Below are 15154 nucleotides of genomic sequence, written 5' to 3'. Positions count from 1 at the left end.
GATTCTGGAGAAGTGGGGTCAGTTGGGGGGGGTAAATTGGGAGGCGGTTTTACCCTTTATTAGAAATAATGATAAAACTTTCCATGGTAACATATTAATGTGCAAATGGACAAATGAAACTGTGTTGGCTGGTTTTATGTCAGTTTGACCCAAACTAAAGTCATCAGAAGGAAGGAAGCTTCAACCGAGGAGATACCTCCGTGTAATACTGGTTAGCAGGCACACCTGCAGAGCTGCAGTTCTCAACCTGTGACTCAAGACCCCGTTACACACACACCTCTGTATCCAAAAGGATTTGCATTATGATTTATAATGGTAGCAAAATTAAAATTATGAAATAGCAAACAAAGTAATTTTATGGTTAGGGGGTCACTGCAATATGAGGAACTGTGTTAAAGGGTCCCAGCATTAAACAAGGTTGAGAATTACTGATATAGGACATTTTGTAATTAGTGATTTATGGAGAAGGGCCCAACCCATTAACCCCAAGCTAATGCTCTTGTGTTTTTATAAGGATGGGAAAGCCACGAGGACCAATTCAATAAGTAGCATCCCTTCATGGTCTCTGCAGTAGTTCTTGCACTAATTTCCTTCAGTGATGATTATGATGTGGAAGTGCAAACCAACTTACCTTTCTTCTCCAATGTACTTTTGGTCATGGTGTATCATCATAGCAATAGGGATCTTAACCAGGACTGGCACTATTGATTAGATAACAAGTCCGATGTAATTTCTTATACGCTTTTTTTTTTTATTTACATGTAGTCACACCATATATTTGACATATTTCAAATTGATTCTGACGGTTGTTTGAATTCACTGAAGTGGACCACGGCTCAGTGAGAAACTAGAGACACTCTTAAGCTGTTTACATGCCTCAAAGATCAGAGTTAAAGTCAAGTTCAAGGCATCACCTCAGGTACAAATTACTAGAAAGTAATTTGCGTCTGTAAGTTAGGTTTTGATATCTTTAGTGCCATCAGCTATACGAATGTTGATGCTTTTATGTTGGCACAACCTGTAATGACCTGGAAAAGCGTATTTTTTTAAAGCAAATATTTATTTTAGTTTTAATTCTGTGTATGTGTCTTTGTGTGGGTGTGTACACCCATGTGCCAGTGTGAGCAAAGGCCAGAGGCATTGCATCCCAGGAAGCTTGAGACATAGGTTGTTATAAGTTGCCCAAAATAGGCACTGAAAATCAAAATTCTGTTCTTCTGCAAGAGCAGTCTGTACTCCTAACCTCGAAGCCATCTCTTCAGTTGCTGTGAACAGAATCTTAATGAGAGATGATCTAGATCAGGTAGGCCTGTGGGTATGTCTGTGGGGAATTGTTTTCATTTTTAATTGATTGGTAAGTGGGAAAAGCCAGCTCATTGTGGGTGGCACCATCTCATGGGCTGGGCCCTGAACTGTCTAGGAGTGAAGAAAGCTAGCTGAGTCGGCAGGGCAAGCAAGCGAGGATCTGTGCGTTTATTTATTTTTCTCTGCTTTGTTCTGTGGTTGTGATGCTTTAAGTTCCTGCTTTGAGAACTTGAGTCACAGTCCCCGAGAGAACGGATTGTAACTTGGAATTGTAAGCTGACTAAGGCCTTAATTTTTTTTTTTATTATTGTTGTTGTTCTGGAGATTTGTCACCGCATCAGAAATGAAACTAGAACAAAGAGTGACACCCAGAGATGCTCTCTATTTCCCAATATCCAAGTGAGGACTTTCATATTAAGCTCTTCCCTCTATTAAAGTAAATAGGACCGCATCCAACACTTGCATATGGGGAAATGCCCCTACTGCCACACAGCACTTCTGTAAACTCCCAAAGGGAACCTTAGAAGATTTAGAAGCTGATGTCTCATTGCAGTTCTTCTGAGGCTGTGGGAGAGCCAACAGAACGTGGCAAGAATCTGTAGCTGGATATCTTATTCATTAGAGGTAGAGGTTTAGGATCCAGGAGTGCATATTCTAGAATCTATAAGATTAAGGTTAAGAATGTGCCAGAGAAAGCCATGTCCCCTGGATTCTATAGTTTGAAATGGCTGCATCTGTCCGTGTAAGCTGTCACTAAATTCTAATAAATTAGAATTAAAAAAAAATACCAACCACAATACATTCAATAGTAATAGATTCAGGGGAATTGTTTGCTGACGGTTCCCCATCACTAACTGCATGCTAAAGTCCTCAATTTATTTTGTAAGTCATGTCAGTGGCTGAGATGCCAGTGGTCTTTCTGTTAAAGGCACTAAAGCCATTAAGAGTTTATTAAACCAAAGGGGTTGAATGAATTTTACGTTAAGTAGCTCAAAAAACAAAATCAAGTCTTACAATCTGCTACCTATGTTAAAATTTTCATTGAATGTAGTTGGATGTTGGCCATCACGAGTTTGACTTCAAGTTGTCAGGGAACATTTGGTGGCTTGGTGCTGGACCCAGAACTGTTCAGAGAGGGTAATTATTTCCTCAGAAGTGTCAGCAACCATTTATGAGCTCATGTGTGTTCCTAACGACATGCTGCAATCAATGTATGTCTTGACGACTTTCTTCAGAAGTGCTTAATCATTATTTACTGATTTTATTTAATTATACCTTTCAAGTTGAAAATATAATGGACCAGCTGGGCCTTTTTACTTATTAAGTATAGAAACAGTCTCCTACCTGTGATGATTCTACTTACTATTTTTTAGTTTTCTTTTCTTTTTTATTTAAACATTTTTATTAGATATTTTCTTCATTTACATTTCAAATGCTATCCTGAAAGTCCCTTATACACTCCCCCCTCCCTGCTCCCCAACCCACCCACTCCTGCTTCCTGGCCCTGGTGTTCCCCAGTACAGGGGCATATAATCTTTGCAAGACCAAGGGCCTCTCCTCCCAATGATGGCCGATTATGCCATCTTCTGCTACATATGCAACTAGAGACACGAGCTCAGGGAGTACTGGCTAGTTCATATTGCTGTTTCTCCTATAGGGTTGCAGACCCCTTTGGCTCCTTGGGTACTTTCTCCAGCTCCTCCATTGAGGGCCCTATGTTCCATCCAATAGATGACTGTGAGCATCCACTTCTGTATTTGCCAGACACTGGCATAGCCTCACAAGAGACAGATATATCAGGGTCATGTCAGCAAAATCTTGCTGGCATACGCAATAGTGTCTGCATTTGGTGGCTGATTATGGTAAGGGTCCCCGGTTGGGGCAGTCTCTGCATGGTCCTTCCTTCTGTCTCAGCTCCAAACTTTGTCTCTGTAATTCCTTCCACGGTTATTTTGTTTCCCATTCTAAGGAAGGACAAAGTATCCACACTTTGGTCTTCCTTCTTCTTGAGTTTCATATGTAAATAATCCCATTAAAAATGGGGCACAGAGCTAAACAAAGAATTCTCAACTGAGGAATACCAAATGGCTGAGAAGCACCTGAAAAAATGTTCAACATCCTTAATCATCAGGGAAATGCAAATCAAAGCAACCCTGAGATTCCACCTCACACCAGTCAGAATGGCTAAGATCAAAAATTCAGTTGACAGCAGATGTTGGCAAGGATGTGGAGAAAGAGGAACACTCCTCCATTGCTGGTGGGATTACAAGCTTGTACAACCACTCTGGAAATCAATCTGGCGGTTCCTCAGAAAATTGGATATAGTACTACAGGAGGATCCAGCAATACCTCTCCTGAGCCTATATCCAGAAGATGTTCCAACTGGTAATAAGAACACATGTTCCACTATGTTCATAGCAGCCTTATTTATAATAGCCAGAAGCTGGAAAGAACCCAGATGTCCCTCAAGAGAGGAATGGATATAGAAAATGTGGTACATTTACACAATGGAATATTACTCAGCTATTAAAAAGAATGAATTTATGAAGTTCTTAGGCAAATGGATGTATCTGGAAGCTATCATCCTGAATGAGGTAACCCAATCACAAAAGAACTCACATGATACGCACTCACTGATAAATGGATATTAGCCCAGAAACTTAGAATATTTTTTAGTTTTCTAATGGTGCAAATGTCACATGCATTCAGTAGGAGCAATACTTCACATTTCATGTTTTGATCTCTTCTTGAGCTAACATTTGGTATGATCTTGTCTTGCGATGCTGGGCATGAAGCTGCAGCTCTCAGCCAGCCATGCAACCACAACAGGAAGCCATTGCTAGTCTCCTGCATAGTATATGTCTAAGAATAATGTTGGGGGAGTTAGGTGCATTAGAGGTATTTTTGACATAGGATAGTTTCAATTTATGATATATTCATCAGGATGTAGCTTATAAGAAGTTGAGGGGCATCTGCATAAACTCTGATTCAGCTACAAACATTAGTTCACCATAGTGTACCATCACTGAGTACCAGACCATGTACAATTGCTCTAGTAGTCCATTCTGAGAGCATTTGAATAGGTTTACCAGAGCTGCCCATGGCTGGCGATGGGAGAAGCTTTCCTGAGCTGTCTGGTTGAGGGCAGGAAACCCACAGAGGAACTTTTGAATCCTATAGTCTTTGTGGGATGGCCTCTTCCTCTCTCTCTTTCACTAGAAGAGTGCCCCAACTCAACTGGCATTCACTGATTGCATGCTCATCCTTCTGCCTTAGTTTCTCAGGCCCCCTTTCGCAATGACAAACGTTGAATCGTCTTCCTTATCTCATGATGCTCAGAGAGGCATTGGTAGACCAGATCCACCTCTGCATTAGACAATCACAATCCCATCTTACTGAAAGTTGTGTTCATTTCATCAATCAATTTCTTGAGGGATGTGTTTGAAGCAGCCCTGTCTTTTCCTTTGCCTTTGCATCCCATTCCCTTCCCTTGGCTTATCCCCAGGGTCCCCACATTTCACTTGGATTTCCTTTCTGCCTCAGAGTTTGCCGACTGTCTGCTTGTTGCCTCTGCCTCTACAGGGGTCACTCCCCTTAAGCACCTTGGGACATATGGCTAACAATAAGGATTTTGATGTGACTTTCTATTTCACATCTTATTTCTTATTATTGAAATAATAAACTTTTGGAGTGATGTAGGGAGAAATGGGGAGTCTTCTCGCTTGTTCTGTCTTTTATGTTTCTTACTCATAGTCATAAATTTAGCTCTGAAATCCAGCCAGTCTTGGAGAAGAATAAGGAAAACACGGGTCCCCGAGAACTGAAAGACAAGATACACTATGGGATACTGAGAGTGATGTGGGGGAGGGCAGCTCTGCTGAGGGGCAGAGGGAATGGTCTGGCAGTTAAGAGAAACAAAAGCCAACAGTACCAGAGCAGTCCATTTAGCTGTTGTGATCTTCTTCTTAGTCTTCCTATTCCTAGACTGAGTGCTCCATAGGTTCCAAGACACTCACGCCATCTTTTATCTTCCCAATGCCTCCTATCTGCCCTCCAGTCAGTCTTGGCAGTGAGATTAAAACACCACCACCACCACCACCACCACTGACAACAACAAGAAGAACAAACTGAGAAACATCTGTGTTTAGTTCAACATTTGCATTGGGACTATAAGCTTTGGGATGAAATTATTACCCTTCCATTTCGCCCTGTAGATGAACTTGCCATTAGGGCCACTGTGGCATGTGAAGTCGCCGCCCTGGTGCACAAATCCTGGAACAAGTCTGTGAAAGGAGGAACCATTACAAACAAACTCTGGTGCCCAGGGACACGAGAGTTCTCTGCTTTCTCTGGAACTTTGTGTGGTAGAACGTAACAGAGTTCACCATGGCTGATAGCTAGAGGTTATGGGAACAGCTCTCTCTACAAGGCCAGAAAGGCTCTCCTGTGGCAGAGGGACTGTGACCATACACAGGCAAATCTGACAACTATTTGCCTGTACACTATTTGCACATATTCCAGTTGCTCCCTGTGTATACTGATCTCCCTTGAGCTGTTTATGGGTTTTGTGTGCACCTTATATTTATTTAATAATTTTGTGGTTTAATAATTTAGTGATGATTATTGTAAGTACTGGGGAAATTAAAGAAAATGAAGTTGATTTTTAAAATAATGGCTGTGGTGGTTAGTAGATATCATAGGGATGAGGTGTGGGATACAGAAATGTGGAGGGGGGTTCTGGTAAAGATGTGGAGAAGTGAAAAGCCCAAGGTAAAATAAGTCTGGAGATCAGTTGGACACTGAACTTGAAGAAGAGGCAATATTACAGATTCTTTGATTTCTAATTTGTATGAATGGGTGCTGGAGCATGCAGTGGCTGACAGGATATAACCAGCACCTCTCTTTCAGCCCATGGGTGGGAGTTGGGCCATCATGAGTTCTGTTTGAGACATAATAAATGTAAAACATCTTTGAAATAACCAAGCACAAGTATCAAATAATTCTTTGGTTATGAAACTATGAAACTAAAGGGAGAGTTTTGAGCTGGAAATGTAAGTTATGAATTATGCATGTGAGGAGAGGAAGCTGATCTTCCGGTTTGATGAGATTTCCTGGAGAAAGCATTGCCGCAGAGAGGGAAGGCTTTGGATTTCCTCCAGCACGTATTCACTTTCCTCTTCAGCACTATTACTGCTTAAAAAATTTTTGCTCATTTCTAAAGATGCGTTTTATGTATACAAGTGTTTTGCCTGCGTGTGTGTCTGTGCCCTTGGAATTCAGAGAGGGAGTCAAGTCCTCTAGACCTAGAGTTACGGATGGTTGTGGGTCACACTGTGGATGCTAGGAATAGAACCCAGGTCCTCCATAAGTAACCTTAACCATTGAGCCATCACCCTAGCCACATTATTATCACTATTTCTTAAGAGTGACATCTTCTTCTTCCGTTTGTGATGGGTTTGATGTGTGACTTATTTTGGCCAATGAGGTGTTAGACGTCACAAGAGCAAGAGCTTAAAATGAACTTCCAGTTTAGCCCTCTTTCTTTTAATTCTGAAAAACTCTTGAGTCTGACAGCCACTGAATTGTGGAAGAATGGCTAAATTTGACTCATTTCAAAGGCCGGGGTCAAGTCCAAGGAAACCTCATATATATCAGCCAAGTCTGACTCACATATAGACCAGTATAGGAGAAATGCTACCTTTTCTATGTTACAAATATGTCAAGATCTATTGTTCAGTGGCATTGTTGTAATTGCTGACTGATACAAGGCCTGGGATCTAGGAGCAAAGAAAGCAAGCCACAAGTTCTTATTGAATGCAATTTAAGTTCCCACTACACACAAATTATGAGCAGTATTTGTGTTTGGCCTGTAATTATGTTTGCTAAACCCAACATAACATCTTGGCCAAATGTTTGGGGTCGATATTTACATGTATGAACAAAGTTGAATTCAGGTATGGTTGTTTTCCTGGATGTCACATATATAGTCTTGCAATGGGGCTTCCCAGCATCGTGTCCTCAAATAATGAGATTTTAAAAGAACCCTGGAAGTAGTTTTTCCCAACATCACCAAGTGCACCCTTCCTTTTCCCTGAGTGTCTTTTCATTGCATGTTGTAAAGAAATGCTTAAGGAAATTGATGCTCTATTGAAATCCTGTGTGAATATTTTAGAGCATATTTTATTGTTGTTGTTAAAGCACATTTTGAGCGAACACATTTTAAAGTTTTAAAAGGGAGGTTATTAGAAGTGGCAGGCATGCCTGTCAGAGGAACGAAGACAATCCAAGTGGCTCTTTTGGCTACTAACATTTTCATAAGAGCCCTGATTAGTTATGAGGCAATTGTGAGACTTGATGAGTTACATTCCAAGAAAGAAAAATAGTTTCTCTCATTTAGCAGCTGTGGAATCTTGTGGTAATTACTGGAACATTCCTTTTCAGTAAACGTAAAGTTTGCTTTTGCTTTTTTTTTTTTTTAATAATGTCACAGTAAAATGCTTACTCTGGAGTACATATTTTAACTTGGTCTTATTTACAGCATTCTTCTTTGGTATAACTCCAAATTACAGCTCAGAAACTGGATTTACAGGTTTTTTGCCTCTAAATAGAAAGCAAAAACAACAACAACAACAACAACAACAAAAACAACAGGCTGCACTGACCATAGCTAACTGTCAGCTTTTGCTTATTATTTAAGATTTTTATTTTTCTCTGAAGGTACTGTCTTAATTTGTGTACCCATTAAAACTCCCTGTGTGTGCCTAAGTGCTGGCGCTCAGCATTTACAAGGGGCATGCTAAATTACACCTTGTCTCCTTTAACCACAGTGTGAAATTCTGAAGCATAAACAAGAGCAGAAAGAAGAGCAGCTTGAGAAACGGAGAAACAACAACGCTCCTCTCTCCCAGGGCCTTTCTCATCCCTGCCTACAGCTGTTGCCTCCAACCGCTCCCAGAGATCACTCGAACCTGGTCCTCCCTCCCAGCCCCCGGTCCTCCCTCCCAGCCCCCGCCCGCACCCTGCCTGAAAGGAAAGGGCACTGTCAGGTCTGAGAATAAAGCTGCCAAAATAACAAAACTTACTGGAGTGGATAATTTCTCACAGAAATTGACAGTCACTACAAACAAAACTCTGCCTTCCTTATCCTTTGTCCCACTCGGTCCTGGGGAAAACAACCCTACCCTCAGGAGAACCTTCGCCTTTTGGCCTAGAAGTAACGCAAATACCAGCAGCGCCTTCTTGGAATATTTTTCTAGCACCTCTCTTCTGTCTTTATCACCCAGCTCTGTGCATGCAGATGCACATCTTCTTGTCTCTTTATTTTGTTCAGGATTCAAAAACAAGTGTTTGTTTGCCTGAAAATTCCACATGGACATGGTTTAAAAAAAAAAATAAACGGTATAACTTTAAAATTTTCTTCTTCACCTCACCGTATGCCTAAATGCCTCCAGACTTCCCACTAGCAGAAGAGCGACAAGAACCGGAGGAGGGAGGGTACGGGGGAAGGAGGAGGGAGCGTGACAGAGCCGGTGGGTCATAGTATCATCTCATTTAATTTACGGAAAAAATATGCATCACACAAACACACTCTGTCCTTTATCCCCATGCCCTCCTCCTGAATAAAATCAAACAACAACATAACAACCAAATTTAGAAAAAAAAAAAAAAAAAAAAAAAAACACAGATACTCTGTTGCTCAGAAGGCCAAGAGAGTTACTTGCTGGAAAAAAAAAATCTTTCAAATTAAAGAGATTTAAAAGACATTTGCAGTCTAACCAAACAATGACAAACAGGGCTATCTAGCCAGGCACGGTCACTGCCATCTCAGATTTAGTCCAGTTTGATGGTAATTACTGGAGATGCTTTCAGTAAAAGGAAACAAGCCACCACCGTGTCCTCTTCACTTACTTCTGTTTATGATATCCTTATGATATCCTCTTTATTGATTATTTTACATGGTAAGTTCATCTGTTTGGGATGGCTTGTCGGGAGGGAAACATCTCTCAAGTCTTGGATTTCCTTAATTGGTAAGCCTTGTGGAATGCTTTTCTGAGGGCAGGAACTTCCTCCAGGAGTTCTTTTTCTTAGAATCTTAGGAGGGTCTCAACTTGGTAAACATTGATGCCGGCACAGTGTCTGAGCTCTCTTCTCTCCCATCAAACTGGCTCAGTATACCTTTTTTTTTTTTTTTTTTTTTTCTGAACTACTTGACTAATTTTCAAACAGATTGGAAAATGTGCTCGCTAAAGGGACAATGATTAACAAAATCTGTAAATTGACATTGTACTTGCTAATCAGTAGCTCAGAAGATACAGCTAAATCTACCGCTGATAGTCCAGGAAGTAAGCAAACTCACAGAATGACCTCTTTAGATCAAACTGTTTTCCAAATCTGTAGATGGTTTTCCTCCTTCCTTTTCCCACACTATTCTACTTTTAAAAACAAACAAAGAAAAAAAAATGAAACAAACCAAAACCAAAACCGAACACTCAAACAACAACCCCGAAACTGACGGACTCTACGAAAGGGAAATATATGCCCAGATTGATTTCTTCTTGAATTCTACATGTGAATCTTTAAAGTCTCTTCTCACTGTTTCCTGGGGTCTGCCCTGTTGGGGTGGTGTTCTGGCTTAGACCTGAAAACCACCTGCCCTGACTCAGTACCTCTAAAGCCATGTGGCTGATGTGTCCACACCTGAGTCTTGTCTTCTGTCAAATGGGGCTTCACAAAACATAGAACTATACAGTTTGAGGGTGTGGGGAGATGACTCAGGAAAGAGCTGGGTCACAAGGATTAGGACCTGAGTTCGAATCCTCCCCATTCACATAAAAGCTGGCCATTGCTAATCCCAGCATTTGTAGTTGGAGGAAGGAAGGGTGCAGAGACAGGAGGATTCCCTGGACTTTGCACGACAGCCAGTATAGTCAAATCTGTGAGCCCCAGGTTCACTAAAAGACTGTTTCAAAACAAAAAAAAAAAATAAAACAAAACAAAACAAAACAAAAGGTGGAGAATGATGAAAGACCCTCAATGTTAACCTTGGGTTTTCACACACTAAATACACTCAAGCTATACGGTAATGTTAATAGGGTCATTATGAAGACAGGATGGAAGAATCAAAGTCAGGATCTTACAGTTCCATCTTCCAATAAAGAAAAACTTAAAAAAAAAACCCACAAAATGTAGACTGTTCAGGTGTGTGTGTGTGTGTGTGTGTGTGTGTGTGTGTGTGTGTGTGTGTGTGTGTTTTAAGTCCTCAAACTAAAAGCAAATTGGCAAACATTGTGATCATGGCTGCTCCGACTTTATGTGACTTCTCTGGCAGTCTCTTCCATGTCAGCCGGGAAGCAACTGACAAGACTAGGTGTCTCCATGGCAGCTTGTTGTCTGTGGATGCTATCACTGGAATTCAGACTTGGAAAGAAAAAGGCTAAGAGGAGTTCTAGAGATCACAGAGCGATTAGACCAAATGCCCCGGGGAAAGTATGCATTTGCCACCGTGTTATTTGTTGTCTGGTACTAATATTATGACTAGTTTTTCTCCTTCATTTTTAAATTGGAGTTACTATATTATTACTTTAGGGACACAGAAATAGCTGTTTGCTGGCCTTGTTAATCTGAAACAAATGGAATCCCAAACCAAACTGAGACGATTGAGGTTGTCAATGACATTTCAGATGCTTTTGTCTAGAGTTAGGTCATTCCGTCACTGGCTTTCCTTAAAATGTTTGTATTCTCTTTACTGAGGGCCAAGTGCAAAGCAACAGAGGTTAATGGATTGTTTCAAAAGAATGTTTTGGGGGTTATTACAGGAGCCCTTGAAAGGTGTCCGGATTATTGTGGGGGTCAGGGGTTGTGAAGCCAAAGGGCACCTGAGACAAGGAACCGGAGTAAGCAGAGTTACAGAGGAAAGAGAAAGAGAGAGACATAGAAGAAACTAGAGACTTGGTAGTTGGAAAAGAAGCCCAGTCATGACAGTTTCTTTTCTTTTTTTTTTTAAAGGTTGATTTATTTATTACATGTAAGTACACTGTAGCTGTCTTCAGACACCCCAGAAAAGGGCATCAGACCTCATTACAGATGGCTGTGAGCCATCATGTGTTGCTGGGATTTGAACTTAGGACCTTTGCAAGAACAGTCAGTGCTTTTACCTGCTGAGCCATCTCCCCAGCTCATGACAGAGTTTCTAATGAACACGAGGGGTGTGGCAATATTTTCGGGTCTGCAAAGCAAAGTGGGAAGTGGAGGAAGGTTAAGGGTAGAGGGGGGCTTAGAGGCAAAACTGAAGGACAAATGTCTCCATACTCTGATGCTGAGGAAAATAAGGTTGGATGTGGGGATAAAAGCAGAGGTGTCATCGACTTCTACTTTTACATGAGGGTAAAATGTTGTTTATTTACTTAGAATCTTTGCATGGCAAGAAGGAAAAAGAAAAAGGAATTTTGTAATTAAATGCCTATTAGCTCCTATCTAGAAGGAATTAGCTTCAGGTTGCCTTTTCTTCTGTCTCTGTTGTGCAAGGGCTGCTTTGTGAGGGTGTCAGCTGGTGGAAACATTTTACTTTACAAAACTCTCTGTGCTTTAAACACTTGTGTACACACATGCCGGGGACATCCTTTATATCATCAAATATTTGATTTCCTGTGAGACTAACGTTTTTCATATTTTTATTTCTGCCTTTTGTTCAGTTGTCAGTTTGTCATTTGAAACTTTTTTTTTCTTTCTTTCTTTTTTTTTTTTTTTAAAGCGTACCTTCAAGCTAAAGGGAAAAAAAAAAAATCCAAGATCAAGAAACTCTGAGATCTGAGATGCTGTGATCTAGGATAGATGAGTAGGGGAAGCAGAGAAAAAATAACCACAGTAGAGAAAGAGTCATGGAAATACAGATGCTAACATTGGAAGGGGCTCTGGGTACAGCCAATACCATGGGGATCAGCCTGACATACAACTCCTCCCTGTGGGTACTCAGCCTCTATTCTACTTCTGGGGATAGGATGCTTAGTGCATCTTGAAGCTGTCCTTTCAATTAAAGCTTTAAAAATGACTTTATTTTATTTTAATTATATGTATGTGTGTGTTAAAGTATCTTTTATTTGCCTTATTTGTTTGTCATCTCTGAGGTTCACTTCCTGTGTCTGCTAACCTAGACCTAATCCTGGAAGCTTCTAGCCTCTGTACAATCTAATCCAGGCCTAGAATATTTCCAGCCTCTGAGACTTACTGCTGGATAAGTTCACCTTTCTTAGCTCTTTCTGAACTCCGGCCTCTCTCATAGCCCCTCTGACTGATCTGCTCTGCTTGGCCTCAAACTAACTAGCAATCTGTTCTAATCTTATGGCTACTCGTTCTCTGGTTCGTTTTGTCTTCACCTGTGGCTCTCTCTCTCTCTCTCTCTCTCTCTCTCTCTCTCTCTCTCTCTCTCTCTCTCCAACCTGTCTTCGTACAACTGCCCCAGTAAAATTCTCTGCCTGCCCCTCCTGCCCCCAGCCTCTCTCTCTGCTGCTTTCTCTTAAGTATCTTCTGTTTCCCCTCTCTTTTCATGAGAGTTTGGCATATCCTATTCTGTCAAATCTTTCTCTGATTTGTCTGCTACTCAATTTGACATCACTTTCATACATGGTTGCTTCTTTCTACAAACTAACATTTCCTTCATTGTTTGGAATTAAAAGTGTGTGATAAGGGCTTGTTTGTATTCCATGCAGAAGGATTAAGGTTTGTGCTAAGGGATGAGCCACATCATAACTAGAAACAGGGTTTTTCCAGTAAACAACACCATTGGGGGTTAGTTTTAGTGCTTTGAATTAATCCATCAACCCCCAAATCAGGAATCTGCATGTCCAAACACTGAAGGTCCTTGTCCCTGATTGGTTTTTGATCAATCAATAAAGAGCCAACAACCAATGACTGTGCAGGTAACTGTGATGGGACCTTGAGGTTGGCACAGGCTAGGAACTAGGGAGAGGAAGGAGCAAGTGAATCACCATCACTTGAGGGAGAAGGATGGGATGTAAGAGCTGCAAGAGAAAAAGTCAGACAGCCATATGAGAATTCGGGTAAGTGGCCACTAGCCACTTTCCCCAACTGGGCCTGGGTTAGCAGGGGAAAGTTTAGGAGTGCCCAGCCTTTGAGAAAGCCAAGGCATTTTAAAATTAAGTGGTGTGTGTGTCTCTGTGTGTGTATGTGTGTGTATGAGTGTTTCATTTGCGAATCCAGATAGCTCCTGGGGGGGGGGGGGTTTGTGTGCTTCTGATGCGCCAGGAGTCAAAGCAGTTTAGCTAAACTTGCTGCTACACAACACAATCTGGGTTTTCACAGTGTGATCAAATATACTGCAACATGTGTGTATTTGTGTGTCTGTATACTGATATATACATGTTAGGTGTCTTTGGAGCTAGAAAGGGGCATCTGCCCTGGAGTTAGAGTCACAGGTAGTTGTTAGCCACCGGAAGTACTTATTGGCAATTGAACTCAGGTCCTCTGAGGCAGCAATGTGTGTGCTCAACTGAGCAATCTTTACAGTGAGTGCTTCTATTCTATCTTGAATCCCACCAAATACATTTAAGTGAAGAGCTAATACTTATTCATATATGTCACATCCACCCCGACCAGCAGGAAAGATACAACACCATGTTGTCTTTCTTCAAGCAGGTTTATTCAGGAACACTTCGCATTGCAATGCAGGAACGGGAATCCCCTGAACAACCCTGGGCACCTTAAATACACTACTGACTCCTCCCAATCACCCCAGTCATGTAACGGCAGTCCATTGGTTCACAGCAAATGACGACACCTCAGGTGAGCTGATGAGGCATGGCGTCTGCACAGTGCAGGCAGCTGGGATGTGGCTAAGTCTGAGGTAATGAGGAAGTCAGGTGCAGGTCATAAGACCTGGCAGCCATCCCAGGCACCATCTTGGGGCAGAGGCTGCACCCGCTCCTCAAATCTCCCCCTTATTTATTATTTTGGCAGAGAGAATGCCTGTCTTAGGTTGCCCCCTGCAATAATGCTCCTTACCCGTAATCGGGAGGACAGACAGCAGTGGTCTGGTCCGTGTCTTAGGTTGTTAACACCTCCAGGGAGTCTTACCTGTCATCGACTACTTCTCTAGAATGCCAAGCCACTCTTGAGGACATTGTCCTAGCTCTAGGGCTGCAAAAGCCTGAATCAACAGTGCCTTTGTATACAGCAAATGCACCACGGGGCTATTACTCCTGTGGCAACGCAGATGATTGCCAGCCCTCCTATGCCAGCCCATTCCTTGAGGTGTGATATTGCTGTGACTATGGCAGCGGTAATCTCAAAATCTCTTTTAGGTCTAAACAGTGTCATCACAGATGGAGCTTGCACTGGCCAGGGTACAAATCTAGGCATATGGGTTACCACAGCCAAGGAAAATACAGATGCATTCCAATACATACTATAAAAGCAATTATCACTACTACAATTCTCGAAGCCAAAACACTCATAGAATTTTCAAACAAATCAGACCCGTTCCAACAAAAACTAGCATTTCCCCAGGCCCCTCCCATCAGTATACTTAGAGGTGACAAATCAGTATAGCTTCCATTTACCCCATATAACAACCATACATTAAAAGGATTATTAGCCCCTCACTGTGCTGGGCTTTGATATGTTCAATTATAACCTGAAAACTTTTGATTATGCATGGTACTGATATATGGAGAAAAGGTAAAATACTTTTTCACTGCCCAAGCGGCCTTCCGGATTGACATCCAGTCCACGGAGGCAAAGAGTCTCGTACACCTCTCCAAAACGGGGCCCAATGTGGTCGGGGTAGAATGCTAGCATTGCCCTTGGGTATGCTCACAGGCCAAGTTCCTCTGAT

General features: G+C 41.7%; 1 long non-coding RNA gene across 2 annotated transcripts in view; it reads left to right on the top strand.

The window, feature by feature from the left end:
* Gm32543 overlaps positions 1-8314 on the top strand; it is a 168813-nt gene extending 160499 nt beyond the window's left edge. For both annotated transcript variants that reach the window (XR_001779719.1, XR_380131.2), the window contains one exon: positions 8133-8314. This is a non-coding gene — a long non-coding RNA (predicted gene, 32543). The remainder of the gene's footprint in view (positions 1-8132) is intronic.
* Positions 8315-15154: the final 6840 nt, after the last annotated feature.

Source organism: Mus musculus, chromosome 10 (genome assembly GCF_000001635.26).
Source record: "Mus musculus strain C57BL/6J chromosome 10, GRCm38.p6 C57BL/6J".
In the NCBI taxonomy this organism is placed as follows: Eukaryota; Metazoa; Chordata; class Mammalia; order Rodentia; family Muridae; genus Mus; species Mus musculus.
This window is presented reverse-complemented; position numbering and strand designations above follow the sequence as displayed.